We start from the raw sequence: 16,372 nt of genomic DNA on the forward strand, positions 1-16,372 counted from the left end.
CATATAGATACAGGACTTCACAAAAATCTTCCACTGAGGTCAGATTTTTTAAAATGATCAGCAGAAATGTAAGAAGCAAACTAGATTAAATAAAAATTCTAATGCAATTTATACTGTAGCCTATATTAGTAATGGAAAGAAAGAAACAAGTGATAAATGAAGTCATTTACAGAAATAGGAACAAATAACAGGATAAATACAATAATAGATCAGCATCAAAAGAGGGAGACACAAAAAGAGGAGATAAGCATAAAAATGTAACTTAAAAGCTTTTCAGTCTGTCGAACACTGTAATACACTGTAATACCGCTCTAAAAAACACACTATTAAACAAGGAATGGAAATGGCTTCCTTCTTAGAAAAAAGAAGGAAGATAATAATGAAAATAACAAAAGGACAAGGACAATCTCCACATCCTTATGCACTGCTGTATTCAAAGGAACAGGCTCTCCCATCATCAATCCCATTTCTTCTACATCCATTTTGTTTCACCCTCCAACAGGCTTGTTTCTGCTTCCCAGCTTCACCAGGAGGGCAGGATTTGCACTCATCAAGATCTTTAGTCTTGACATCAGAAGTGAAGGATAAGAGGAAAGCTGGATAAACACAGGAGAAGTGAAGAGAGAAATATATACATACTGTCCCCTTTTTCTGGGGTCGTTCAGTCGGCTGCACGAGAGTCCCACGGGTGGAACATTCGCAGAGCCGAAGTCGCTATATCAGGACATTATCTTTTAATAATTTATATTTGCAGGGCACTGGTGACAGGACAGGTGACAGCTGGCACAATGAAATGCACAACAAAACAACAATGAACATTTATTAACAACATAAAAATCTGGAAATCGATTCAAAAAAAATATGTGAACCTCTAAATTCAAACCATTGAATATAAGGAAAAATCGTATTTACAAGTATATGCTTCTTGAATTTTCCATGAATTATATTTTGAACAAATTTTGTATTCATTATCTTCAAATACTCCACTTTTGGTATTGATGTTGAATCAAAATGACTGTAAAATCAAAAAATTTACATTAGCGGAAAGTGCATAATTCTTCATTAATAAACAATATTGTGCCAATGACACATTACTCCTGAAATTGAACACCCTTCCTTTAAAGTAGTTCATTACCAAGTAGAGTTCCATTTTCAATCTCATTGTTGTTATTTAATTTATTTATTCCTTTAGAACTCAGAATATTATTTCATTCCTATTCTAAACCATACCTACACTATTATACATTTTTACAAAATTTTATTTAGAATCAGCAATGATTTAAATGCTTAAGCTTTATATAAGCTTCTTAATTATGTTCCTTTTAAGTCATACGTTAGCCTCCCTAGTTCCTAGCTAATTATGGGCAAGGTTTACTCCTATTCTCACTTTATGTCACAATTTAACCCTACTCTTTGTATTATTTAAAGTTTATTATGACATTTTATCCTATTGACATTAATAAATCAACTGGGATTATGATTATTCTCCCTATAGCTCAATTTCTACACAACAATTCATTCACGAATCAATTACAAATTATTTATCAGATTACCTAATAGCACACTTCAATTCTTACATTTCATAGTCTTTGGCTTATTCTCTCTTTCCTCAGATCTCGCTTGATTGTACTGAATTGGTTAATCGCCAATAACCTTTACATTTACAGAATTAAATATTTAATTGGAAGTATAGAGCATTCACAAATAAACAAGGGAATTATAAGGTCCACCTATTCAATACTGAAGAAAATTATGTGATAGATTCTACAAGTCTGTTAAATCTTCACATTTCATTTATTTAGTCATATCGGGCCAGTTACTACAAAATTGTATGTCATCATCCGCCAAGAAAAGAAAACAAAGACATAAGAAATACATTAAAATTTTACATCTCTAGTAAAAACATACCAATGATTTACAAAATTATTCATATTAGGGCTAAAATGTTTATATAAATGTGAACTGGTAATCGTATTACATCGGTGTATGTTTTATATGATGAGGTGCACACCATAATAATTGTAATTGAGAGATATGCTAAAAATCTTTTTACAGTACGCTTTGTAGTAAAATGTATACAATTGTCAATTTTTGGTACAAATCAGTATAATATTCTTGTTTAAACAGAATTTAATACATTATTAAAAATAGATGGGTATTGTAATCAAGTTTCATGAGGCTAAAAAACAGGTACTCAATTATAAGTCGTTCCACAAAAGTATATAAAATGATGGTGTTTGAACATTCTAATTGGAATACAGCCTTTGTACTTAACAGAAATAATTATTAAAATATAGTAATTGCCAATTTAAACAAAGCAGGCAGGTTGAGTTTGTAGATTGCTGGTGTCTTGGCATTAAAAGCAAAGTACTAAAATAGAGTTTTTATATCAGATCCTTTATCGACACACTGTTTTAACAAGAGCCTTGGTCATTTTATATTAATCAACCTCATTTCATAATTTATTATGACAATCATGGACATAAAAGTGAAGCAATTAGGATGTTCTAACGCCATTATTGTATATACTTTTGTGGAACGACTTATAACTGAGTACCTGTTTTTTAGCCTCATGAAACTTGATTACAATACCCATCTATTTTTAATAATGTATTAAATTCTGTATAAACAAAAATATTATACTTATTTGTACCAAAAATTGACAATTGTATACATTTTACTACAAAGCGTATTGTAAAAAGATTTTTAGCATATATCTCAATTACAATTATTATGGTGTACACCTCATCATATAAAACATACACCGATGAAATACGATTACCAGTTCACGTTTGTATAAACATTTTAGCCCTAATATGAATAATTTTGTAAATTATTGGTATATTTTTACTAGAGATGTAAAATTTTAATGTATTTCTTATGTCTTTGTTTTCTTTTCTTGGCTGATGGTGACATACAATTTTGTCTAAACCAGTCCCATATGACTAAAATGAAATGTGAAGACTTGTAGAATCTATCACATAATTTTCTTCAGTATTGAATAGGTGGACCTTATAATTCCCTTGTTTATTTGTGAATCTCGATTCAATATGGAACCAATAATGATGTTTTTGACTTTAAACAAGTATAGAGCATAACTATCACAAAACAAAGGTCCTGAGTTCGACAATAATCAGAATCACTTACTACGGGAATATGCACATAGAGTTATGAAAATCACCTGAATAAACACAAGAAAATAAAGTACACAGATGTGAAAATATCACAACCATACAATCACCACAAATTTTACAGAAATAAATTTATTGCTGTATGGGTTTTTATTATTATTGTTGTATTTTATTAGTATATCACAAGCCCTCGGATTCTATAGATGACCCTACAGTGATGACACACGACTCATAGCAATGAATAGAAACAGAATGAGACGACAAATGATCACGATAAGACGAAGTTTAACAACCTCAACCACGTACAATCAAGGATACTTCAGATAACACATGCTCAATCTCGTGAAATCAAATCCTAAATCACAGCAAACACATCTTTAATTTGTTGTTGAGTTTACTTCATCAAATTATTATTATCCCTAATAACAATGACCATGACCAATGTGTACCCTAGTAGTCACTGCGTGGTTAATACACTCCTCCCTTCAATAAGCCATCATGCACCATATTCACCGGAAAGATTCAATTATGTCATCATCAAAGCCGAATTAGGCGTCATCAGCAGTACAACAATCACTTTCAAGAAAATTTTATATCTCAACAACATTTTTAAATCTTTCGTCCTAATCTTTACATGCATTTCCATGATTATTATTCTCGATTTCATAAAATAATCTGAAGAAATAAATCCTGTGCCTGCCAAATGAATGAAATACAGTTTATGATCAGATTTAAATAATCAGAATACATTTCAATGTCTATAAATACTTTTTTTTTTTCTTGACGTCGCACCGACACAGATAGGTCTTATGGTGACGATGGGACAGGGAGGGGCTAGGAGTGGGAAGGAAGCGGCCGTGGCCTTAATTAAGGTACAGCCCCAGCATTTGCCTGGTGTGAAAATGGGAAACACCGAGCTCGATAGCTGCAGTCGCTTAAGTGCGGCCAGTATCCAGTAATTGGGAGATAGTGGGTTTGAGCCCCACTGTCGGCAGCCCTGAAGATGGTCTTCCTTGGTTTCCCATTTTCACACCAGGCAAATGCCGGGGCTGTACCTTAATTAAGGCCACGGCTGCTTCCTTCCCACTCCTAGATCCTCGCTGTCCCATCGTTGCCATAAGACCTATCTGTGTCGGTGCAACGTAAAGCAACTAGGAAAAAAAAAAAAGTATTTATAGACATTGAAATGTATTCTGATTATTTAAATCTGATCATAAACCGTATTTCATTCATTTGGCAGCCACAGGATTTATTTCTTCAGAATATTTTATGAAATCAAGAATAATAATCATGGAAGTGTGACGTAAAGCAAATAGAAAAAAATTTTAAAAATGGGAAAGCACGGAAAATCATCTTCAGGGCTGCCGATAGTGGGGTTCGAACCTACTATCTCCCGAATACTGGATACTGGCCGCACTTAAGCGACTGCAGCTATCGAGCTCGGTATATAAATACTCTAGTTTAGATCATAGATTTAAGGTCGACTACTGAACACATTATTATTATTATTATATATATGTATATAATTCGCTGGGGCCATCAAGGACCACGTTAAGTCTTGTTGCATTTGACACTGAACTTGGCCTTCTTTAGAGCCCAAATTTCCCTCATTCTTTGTGAGTGGGCCTGCTTACGCTCCTCTGTCCAAGGGGCACCGTGTCTTCTCTTCGGTTGCTCGTCTCGGTTTAACCCGTTCGTCAATATTTTCTTGCGGAAGAGATCTCTGTTAAGGGCGTCTTCAGCTGAGATATGTAGCATTTGCAGGTCTTCTTTGGTATTTCTAAACCAGGGAATTGTGGTTTTGGGGTTTGAATCAAAAAAGTGAAATATTTCTTTAGTTAACTTTTTTCTGTCCATTCTTTTCAGATGACCGTAAAATCGAGCCCGTCTTTTTCTGATTGTGTCGGTAATTTTCTCTATTTTGCTGTAGACTTCCTTGTTGGATCTCTTTTGATGGATTCCATTTGTGTACTTTGATCCCAAGATTCCTCTCACAATTTTGCGTTCTCTTTTCTCCAGTTCTTCAAGAAGTCCTTTGTTGGCATTTAGAGACAGGGTTCCGGCTGCATATAGAACTACTGGCTTCAGAACTGTTTCATAGTGACGTATCTTGGTGTTTTGGGAAAGGCATTTTTTGTTGTAGTTTGTGCGGGATGTTTGGTAGGCTAGTTCCAGTTTGCGTACTCGCTCCTGAAGTGCTTCTTTGTCCAGTCCATTTTTCATGATGATCTCACCCAGGTATTTGAATTTGTCTACTCGGGTGATGTCCCCGTATTTTGTATGGAGTTTTGGTGGAGCCTCTTTGATGTTAGTCATTACTTCTGTTTTCTCAAACGATATCTGCAAACCAGTTTGTTCGGCAATTTCCTTTAAAATTGAGCTCTAGCAGTTTCTATGTCGTTTGAGAGAACAGCAATATCATCGGCAAATGCTAAGCAGTCTGTTGCGATCCCCTTGGATTTGGTTCCTATTCTCAAGGGACTGTAGTTGGTTTCCTGTAATCTCACCCGCCAGGTTCTGATGATCTTTTCAAGAACACAGTTGAAGAGTATCAGGAATAGCCCATCACCTTGTCGGACTCCTGTTTTGATGTCAAAGGAATGCGAGAGACATCCGTGGAACTTCACCTTGGATTTTGTATCGGTCAGGGTGGCTCTAATTAATGCCAGCAGTTTCAAATCAACTCCAAATTCATTTAAGATGTTTAGCAGGACTTCCCGGTCAATGGAGTCGTACGCTTTCTTAAAGTCCACAAAGACAGACACATGCTGCTTGGACCTTAGTGTACAATATCTGATGATCGTTTTAAGATTTTGGATCTGTTCAGCTGTTGAGCGACCTTTTCTGAACCCTCATTGGTATTCACCTATTTGATGTTCGACTTGTGCTTCCAAACGCTCCAGGATGGCAAGTGATAGAATTTTGTAAGTCACGGGTAGCAAAGATATTCCTCTGTAGTTGTTGATGTTCTTCATGCTGCCTTTTTTGTGTAGTGGATGGATCAAAGCTATTTTCCAATCTTCGGGTAGGGTCTCCTTGTTCCAAATTTCTTCTATTTGCTTTTGCAAGGTATCAAGTGATTCCTCTGGGGCATATTTCCATAGTTCTGCTACTACTGAGTCTTCACCCGGCGCTTTGTTATTTTTGAGACGGGCAATGTGGCGCTTGATTTCATCTCTGTCGGGTGGTCTGGAATCTGGGTACCTGAGTAAGGGTTCCTTGGTCTCAATGGCGCTTATTATTATTATTATTATTATTATTATTATTATTATTATTATTATTATTATTATTATTATCATCATCATCATCACCACCACCTTGATTATTAATAAAATACTTCATTATTATTATTATTATTATTATTGCATCAATATACCAGTGACAATCTTTGAAGATCTTATGTAACACACATATACCATCAATGAGCTAATAACACACATGCTCTGCTCAATCAACACCATCATCAGCATTTTACAGTTCCAGTTTCTCGGGTACCATTGGCGAGCCTCTTCCATTCTGTCTTATTGAGATACGTTTTGATGTTAATGATGTCCTCCAGTATCTTTCCCCGATCCGCAATGTCCATCTTTACAATGTCCATCCAGTGTGTTCTTGGTCTTCCCACCATCCGCTTCCCTGCCAAATGTCGCTCCAAGTTAACATATGCTGTCCTTGTTGGCTCCATCCTCATTACATGCCAAACCACCTCAGTCTGGACATGCTGATCCAATCTAACAATGATGTAATAATCCCAGCTTCCTTCCTAACCACATCATTCGTCAACTTGTCCAGTTTGGTTTTTTGAATTGTGGACCTAAGGAACTTCATCTCGGATGCCCGCAACCTTGATGAGTCTTTCTTAGTGAGGGTGCAGGTTTCAATGCCATAGGTTAAGATTTGTATGAAGTACTGATTGAAAATCACCAGCTTTAATTGTGTTGGTACTTTGGGATCCCAAAGGAGTGTTCGTACTTGCTGGTAAAAGTGAGAGCTTTTCTGCACTCTATTTCCCACCTCCTTTGTGGCTAGTGTATCTCGAGATATTACACTGCCGAGGTACGTAAAGCTTTCCACACTTTCTAGTGGATGGTTTTCTAGCATGTTGTTCGCTGGTCATCCCTCTCTGTTTATTGCCATCACTACTGTTTTGAGTTCGCCTATCTTGAGATTGAACTCCTGGAACTTAACCTTCCATTTCTTTGAGTCTCGACTGTACTTGTTCCTCAGTTTCTCCCCAGATCATAACATCATCAGCAAAGTCCATTGTATTTAGTTCACCAGCGGTTTTCTTGATGTTATTCATTATGTCATCCATGATGGTGATAAACAATAATTGGGACAGTGCACTGCCTTGCTGGACTCCACTTTCGGTCATGAACCAGGATGAATGCCCGTCACCCAATTGCACACATCTGGTACAGTTCTCATACAGCATCTGAACTTTCCTCACCAGTCCCTCTGGTGCATTCCTTTTCCTCAGGCATTCCCATATCTACTCTCTTGCAATGCTGTCATATGTCATCTCAATATCAAGGAAAACCATAAACAGATCTTTGCGTTTTTCCCAATATTTTTCCATCAACATACGGACACTGAAGATTAGGTCTGTTATGGACCTGTTAGGCCTGAAGCCATACTGTTCCTCTTCAAACTGTGGCTCTAAGATGACTCGCGATCTCCTCTCTAAGATTTTCTCAAGATGAGAAAGGATTGGTATTCCCCGGTAGTTGGATCATTTTCGGCGATTTTCTTTCTTTAACAGGGGGATAATGACACCCTTGCTCCAATCAGTTCGTATCTTGCCATCTTTCCAAACTGCATTGAGCACTTTGTGTACCCACTGTAAACCCTGGACTCCTGCTGCTTTAATCATGTCCGTGCTGACTTCATCGATTCCTGGGGATTGACGGTTATCACTTTACAAATAAAAAAGTATTATATTATCCTCCTATTCAACACAAGAAAACATCTATATTAGATAGGATAATATCTATACATGTTTCAGCCTATCTAAAGGCCATCCTTAGAAGATGCTCAAATATTACATTCATGCAAATAAATAAAAACACTAGTAAAGTGTGTGGAATTAAAAGACAATGATAATGATTGACATATTAAAAACATGTTGAGGTCTACCTACAGATTAGAGTGATCGTAGGTCAGAGGGCCTACCACTACAATGAAAATTCCCTAACCCATTCTTCACATAAGAAAAGACGTATGGTGACTTCCCCGTGACGTTTCTGGGGTAACGTTAAGAGCGGGGGATTTTAATACAATCATACCCACAACGTGAACACTACTTAACCTAAAATTCTGTACACATTGTAGAATTCCATAGCAAAACACGGGTACATCAGCTAGTAACGACTATGGAAGAATCACCCTTATTTCAGAAGTAGTCAAGATTTTCAAGAGATTGAAATCTGGAGAGAAAATGGAAGAAAAACAATATGGTTTCAGGAAAAACAGATCAACATTTGACCTTTTTTAATTAATTTATTTATTGATTCATGCATGCATTTATTTATTCTTTTATTTGACACCCATGGGTGACCTGCGCATCTAGGTGCGAGATGATGGTGGTGAGTGAGGTAGGGAGAAAGTGAAACCTGGTTTCGGCACATAACTTGAAGAAATGAAAACCTACAACCTGTTTTCCAGTCATTGACCAGGTCAGGGATGTAATGAATGAAGCAGATATAGGCTGTTAGTACGATGGGGTCGCCACTCCCAAAGTGATTTATTAATGAATGATAGATGCCATGAAATGAGAATGGAGAGTGTTGCTAGAATGAAAGATGACAGGGAAAACCGGAGTACCCGGAGAAATACCTGTCCCGCCTCCACTTTGTCCAGCACAAATCTCACATGGAGTGACCGGGATTTGAACCACGGTATCCAGCGGTGAGAGTCCGACGCGCTTCGGCACATAACTTATTCCTGTCAAATAACACCGAAAGGTCTGCTCAAGGCATAGTCTCCATTCAACGGACAAATCAAAATCAACACCGTCATATGTCCTCATTCCATACAAACAATGAGGAGAGGTTTGGAAATGAATCCTGGCTTTCGGCATTCAATCTGGTGATGAGAAATTGCATGCCACCACCTCTCCTACTTGCCAGCCAACATTCTCATAGTGAAACTTTTTCCACCAATGGGACTCTCAAACTAGTTAACCACAGTGGCAGACAATATAGACTTGACACCCTAAAGATCAGGCCATCAGGCGGGCATTTACATTTGACCTGATCTTTAGACTAAGGCCCATGATGGAGAAAAGTTAGGAGTTGAGGATAAACCAAGTATACAAAGCTGCACACAAATGATAAAAGCCTTGTACAAGAAATGAGTTTGTAGTGTAAAGACCAAGATAGAAGAAACAAAACGGTTTGATGTGGTAACACGACTTTGGCAGGGACGTACACTGATCTCCCATACTCTTCATCACGGACGTGGATGAAATCCACAAGTGTATAAGAAGGAAGATGGGAAGAAACACAGCAATGACAGTGACCTGATGAGGAAAGCTTTGTACAAGAAATGAGTTTATAGTGTAAAGACCAAGATAGAAGGAACAAAACGGTTTGATGTGGAAGCAAGAATTTGGCAGGGAATCTCACTGTTTCCCCATTCTCTTTTTTTCACAGTCATGGATGAAATCCACAAGTGTATAAAAATGAAGACGGGAAGAAACACAGCAATGACAGTGATATGTGGAGAAAATGAAATGTAAGTACAAGAACCAAGTTAATGTATGGAATCACGTAGAACAAGAGTATGAAATGAAAATAAAAGTAGACCAAGAGTAAAACAGTAGTAATGACAAGAGGTAGGAAGGAAGGAAAGGGCACGATAGAAGGAAATACCAAGCGAGTAGGCCGAGTGCAGCTGTAAGCTCGCATTCAAGAAATAGCGGGTTCGAACCCCACTGTCGGCAGCCCTGAAACGACCACTATTCCTCATAAAACGGATAACGAGGTCTGCTGACTGCTCATCATCTCGTAGGATGAGGGAAATGGCACTCGGGAGTTGTAGAGTACAGCGCAGATCGGCCAGGTCCACGCACTCCGTAAGGATGTGTACCACGGTTAGATGACTGCCGCAAGTACACACCAGGGGGCGTTCACCCTTCAGTAGGTACGAGTGCATTTCTATGCCATGGCCAATCCGAAGAAGATATAATACCACTGCTTCTCTCCGAGAAGCCCGAAGTTAAGTCTTCCATACCTTCGTATTTCCTTTTATGAGACCTCCCCTTTCTGGATATATCTTGGATAACCTACATGGCCCATATAAAGTAGGCAGATAGCCAGTGAGGAGCTCAGTACAGTTGGTTGGAATCAGTGTTATGTTGTTAAGTTAAGCTGACTGTCGTGAATACAGTGGAGTGCATTTCAACAGAGTACTGTACTGAGTGCTGTGTGTGTAATGCCGTGGTGTACAGTCAAGTGTGCTGAGTCTCTGGTTCGGTTGTGAGGTGTTTGAGTTGTGGAGTTGTATTCCAGTTGAGTGTCTGCCATGAAGTTGTGTTCAGCCCTGAGTTTGCCTGCAGTCTGGAGTGCCCCGGTTGTTGTGAGTCAGCATGGAGTCTGACAAAGACCACCGAGGGACATGAAACGGACACTGCTGGAGTGTGCGTCCGAGTGAGTGACAGTGACTTATTGTGGCAGTGCACTATGTGAAGTACTGGAATTTGTGTTGAGTGCAACTGTGAAACAGCATTATTAAGTAGGCACGTAAGTGATAGAGTGTGACAAGTCTGAACTAGTGTGTCTGTGTTAATATGTAAGTACTATTAGATAAATAAATTGTTGTCAAAGAGTTAAATGCTACAAGTTGAATCTTTACTGGCCCATCATGTTACAATATCATATATGAAGAGACAGAATGGAATTAGACAGAAGAGAGTAACTTAATAAAGAGAACAGCAGGGTGGAAAGGTTGAGAGGACAAATACTATGCATATAAAAATAATTTGTGGGTTTAGAGACTGTGTTTTAATTGGGTTCCTTACAATCCTAATGTTTCATTGGAGACTACACACAGCATTTTCAAGAGATTGCTCTCAGCAAAGATCAGTAGTGGACAGAAACTGTGGCTGTGCACATTTATAGCAATTGTTCATGGCTCATATTGAGCCAAGGACATCACCATCATTACTTCATACATATTTGTGAGTGAAAAATATCTGACAGCCTATGAACTGGAAATAATTGGATGTATATGGGAAAATACATGTAGCCCTCTATCTAATGAATGAATTAGATGAGACTTACTTTGGGTTCTAATATACACATATCCTCCAGGGTTAAAAATTACTGTTGAATGAAGTATTGAATAATACAGAAAGAATATAGACTAAATTTCCTGCAATACATACCAATATATATACCTAGGTTAGTCAGATGTGTCTTCAGAACATCAGCTCGCTTTTAAGAAACACAAGATGTATTCTGAAACCAACAAAAAGAAAAACAATGAATTCCTCATATCCTAACAAAACAAAACAAATGATAAGACATTCATTCATTCATTAGATTCCCATAGGGAATCAACATCTATATCATCTGATGGCCAAGCAGGCATCAATTTTGATAATGAGACAAAGTCTCTCATAGTGTATTGGCACTGCCGGTGGCTACAATTAGCCTACGCAATGGCCTCCACGGTATGCACTAGCCAGCGTCTTGGTAGGTGTGCTAGGTACCAACTGATGAGCCCAGCCTAGCACACGGGGGTGAAAAGCTGGCAACCAGGAATGAGTTAGCTGGAAAATTTATAATGTCCAATAATGGACCATTTATATTGGTATTATAAGACAAGATATTGCAATCAATAATTCTGAAATAATAAGCAATATTCATTTTATTTTGTTTCAAATCATAACACAACCTTTGTACTGGAGGAAACCATTGCAGTGAGAGATTCTGGGAAAACCATCATTAATATAATAAATCATGGTATTTATTTTACATTAGTTATTTTTTTTCTTGCTTTACGTCACATCGACACAGATAGGTCTTATGGCGACGATCATGAGACCCCTCACTTCTACATCATCCAGTTCGTATTTATTCTTATAGTACGGCACTGTAGGCTGATAGACTTCTTTTCTCGGTCCACTTCGTCTGGTTGGTCGGAGTGTGTTTCGAATCTTACTGTGGGGTCTAATATATATGCTTTCTTCCCTTTAATGGCGATCATATCTATCCTTCTCGTGCTGCCATTTACTCCAATGCCATGGACTTCCTCATGCACTTGAAATCCTTTCTCATGGAGCGTCTGTGATATGGATGACCTGATGTTGTGATGTCTGGTGTTTTGAAGAGCTTCACCGAAGGCACAGGAACCCAAGACGTGAGGTAATGTTTCAATCTCACTACATCTTCTGCAGCGGTTACCACTGATTACCAATTCAATGTCTACTCCATAAATTGCTTAATACCACGAGTCTGCTTTGCAGGTGTATGCTTTTAATCCTGAATTACATGCCACAGTGCGTAATTTCAGGAATCGAGCCGGCCAAAAATCGTATCTCGGAAACTAATGGACCGATTTACAGAAAACTTAGTATGTAACTGCTATTATTGGAGATAATTTAGTGCGTGGTCAATCAAGTACAAAGAACAAATTACTACGCCAGAAATAAAATTAGTAATCTTTGTAATTTTAATCGTTTTTTGTTATAGCTTTAAGAAATTAAATAGGTGTTAATAGCGGGACATGCTGTTTAGAACGTTTAAAAACAAATACAGGAATACCTGTACTTGCCAAACAATTTATTCATTAAATGAATTTACAGCACAATCGCTATAGTCATTGACATAATCTCCTTCGGCAGAACCAGATGCACGAGGCTCAGACAGTAAGTTGAGCACTTCTCGTGAAAACGGAATTGACTTCCTCCTCCTTGATTTCCCTAAGCTGGTAATATAAGGGTCCGACGATATAAGCAGCCTATGGAAAAGGTCAGTATTTGTGTCTTTCTGGAAGGTTTCCTATTATCTTTATTCCTGGTCTCCTGGGTTTCCTCGTAGAGTTGTCCAATAAGTATAATACAGTGCATAATGACCTCCTCTCCATGAACCAAGAGTTTGTACAAAGTTACAGGCATGGTAACGATTTGTATTTTTGTAAGTACAATTGTATAGTTTCCTTTGCGTACATGCCAAATGTCACTTTATCAATGGCATACCCACACGAAAGAGTTTCTACAATGGCACTTAGATGGTTTATTACATTTATACCTACTGCAGTAATATCCACAGACGTGGAAGCCTCTCTGAAGAATCTTCTAGCAGTTTCCATCATTGGTATTGCCAGCACTTTGCTTCAGATATCAACCAATAGACGCGTTTCCTCCCTGAACTTCTGTAGTAAAGTCATCTACAGTACTTATTTATTGTGTGTGTATTTTAGGCTTTAAATCAGTGCATAAATGTATTGTGTTGTGTGAGAGTTATGTGATAAGCCAACGTGTGTGATTTATTTCTTTACCGGTAACATGAATATGGTGATCTTTTGTAGTCATCTGCAGTATTATTTTATATATTGCGTCTGTTTTCTAGCTTTTATTGTCTTCATAAATTTATTTAATGCAATTAAATACATCTCCCACCCCTCGAGCCTAAAAAATATTTGTCTATTTTCTCTCGCAATTTACCTTATATTTCAGTGCTGAAGTTTCTTATGTGCTGCAGTTTACCTCTGATTCTGTACAAACCAAAAGTGGCCCCTGTAAACCCCACGTCCCCTTTAGTTCATAAAAGTAATTTGTAGCTTAGTTTCTTCGGCCTTTTGTCTTGAACTTACATACTGAATTTCACAAATTTATGTGCCGCCGTTTTCCCGCGATGGCGTTGAGCGGAGCCGTTCGATATGGCAACCCTGTTGTCATAAGAACAATACTGTTTCTTAACATGGAATGAGTTATAGAACTGGCAGACTCATCCTGATGTTGTGATGCACGTCCTTCTGCAAGGCCCATTCTCTGCTCGAGCCAACTTTTATTGTACTTCAGCAATTTGTCCCTTTTTGTACTATATTTTATCCAGCGTGATCGAATTTTAGCACACAAAATACTGACAGATTTCCTTATTGACTTGGATATATCCTAGGAACAATCCTCAGAGCCTAAATGTTCAATTATAACATTCGCGATATCATCGTTTCCCTTAAATTCCCTGCTGTTCCTCAACAGCTCGAAAACCGACCTCCGGGTTACAGAGTACATGGCTTCTGAAAAAAATTAATTACTCTCATGGTCACGCCTGGTTGCAGCAAAAAGTCACAGATTTCTATTCATTAAAGTATAGATAACTCATCCAAAAGACTTTCATTGCGGAAATCAAAGGCAATCCATTTTGAAAGTCAGCTCAAATTTGTATAATTAGATAACGCTTGGGCACCGTGTACCTGAATTTTAAGTGCACATTCCGGACAACAATATAGTAATTTTCAGAAAATGCTTCATACTATATTTTTTCAAAATGGCGCCCGGTAATGACGACGTAGTGTTTTATTCTCCGAGTAAATTAACCGTAAAATGTGACGAAAAATGTCGAAAATTAGTGAAAAATGGAATGTTGTGCGATTCATGTGATCGATGGTGGCATTATAAGTGCGGAAATTGCCCTAGAGACGTAAAAACTAATGAAAATGTTGACTGGATTTGTGAGCAGTGTGTTCGGAATGTTGTTGTTGGGGACGGCGTTGACGAAGCACCGAAAACAGTCGATGAGGAATATAAAAGTGCATTAGAAATTATAAACATTCTAAAACAGGACAATGAGACTCTTAAAGTTGAAAATCAAGAATTAAAAGAAAGACTGCGATCGCTAGAATTTGGGACTGACCATTCTTCGAGTGATATACCGGTACAAGTAACAAACTCGAGCACGTGGTGTCAAGTAGTTCGTGGATGGCCGGCTAAGAAGAAATCTACAACTGAATTTCCGGAAATAAACATCAGAAATAGGTTTTCTGCCCTAAATAATTTAATTCTGGAAGAAAGTGATCGCGCGCGTGAAACCAAATCATCGCGATCCGTTGCCGTGCCGAGTTTAAAATTTAGGCCTAGAATTCAGATTCAAGACCCAGTTAGGCCTAAATCAGCGAAGGTAGCTGTGTTTGGTGATAGCCAAGGAAGGGGAATTGCGGGAGTGATTAACGACGAGAATATAGCAGCAACCGGAGAAATATATCCAGGAGCTTCTATCAGCAGTGTTGTGGAAAACGTAGAAGCAGCAACTAGGAACTTCGGGAGCGGCGATGCAGTGCTTATCATCGGTGGGACGAACGACATAGCTCGCGACGACGCCAAGAATGTAAGATCACAACTTAAACATACACTAGGGAAGCTGACCCACACTAACGTTTTTGTAGTGAACGTGCCCCACAGGCATGATTTGAGTAGAGACTCGTGTGTGAACATTGAAGTGGACAAGGTCAATACAGATATTGTTAAAATTTGTAAACATTTTCGGAATACTCAGGTTATTGAATGCAGCAGTTTTGAGAGATACTGTTATACAAAACATGGCCTCCATCTAAACAATTCAGGTAAACGAAAGATAGCAAATATTGTTCTAGATTTCATTAATCTTAAGATATGTACTGCAAAACAGGCAACTCCCTTGAGTTATAATACTGACCAGGAAAACTAGTAGAAAGAGCCAGCTGTACTTCAAGCTGGCTCAGTCAACTAGAAAAAGAAACTCAGGATAGTAAGGAATTTCAAGTTACCCAATTGCAACAGTCAAGTTTTAGGGAGGAAGGGGGTCTGAGATTGCTCTTGGTAAACTGTCAAAGTGTAGTAAATAAACAATTAAAATTCGGTACATTGATGGAATCTTATGAGACTGATGTGGTGATAGGAGTGGAATCGTGGTTGAAAGAAGGGGTGGGTAATAGAGAAGTATTTCCAGAAGGGTACACAGTCTATCGTAGAGACCGAGGAGATAAAAAGGGAGGGGGGGTGTTTATTCTGGTGAAGGAAACTTACTGTTCACACGAATGGTTTACCGATGAAAGGGATGAAATATTAGGGATAAAATTAGTTTGTGATAATATGAAGGAGGTGGGAATTATAGGAACATACAGGCCTGGAAGAGAGGAAAGAGACATGGAAATCTTTGAAAAAATAATAGATTATACTCATAAAAACAATAATAATGATATGGTAATAATTGGGGGAGATCTGAATTTGCCTGAAGTTGAATGGAAAGGAGCTGCAA

The 16,372-nt window shown here is 38.1% G+C and overlaps 1 protein-coding gene across 3 annotated transcripts in view; it reads right to left on the reverse strand.

The window, feature by feature from the left end:
- Positions 1–16,372, reverse strand: part of LOC136862909 (tetratricopeptide repeat protein 39B) — a 545,055-nt gene that overhangs the window by 486,737 nt on the left and 41,946 nt on the right. For 2 of the 3 annotated variants that reach the window (XM_068226205.1, XM_068226206.1), the window contains exon 2: positions 11,518–11,590. The gene's annotated coding sequence lies outside the window, so the exon portion shown is untranslated. The remainder of the gene's footprint in view (positions 1–11,517; positions 11,591–16,372) is intronic. The other variant, XM_068226207.1, reaches the window with a different exon arrangement.

This window comes from Anabrus simplex, chromosome 2 (genome assembly GCF_040414725.1).
Source record: "Anabrus simplex isolate iqAnaSimp1 chromosome 2, ASM4041472v1, whole genome shotgun sequence".
NCBI lineage: Eukaryota > Metazoa > Arthropoda > Insecta > Orthoptera > Tettigoniidae > Anabrus > Anabrus simplex.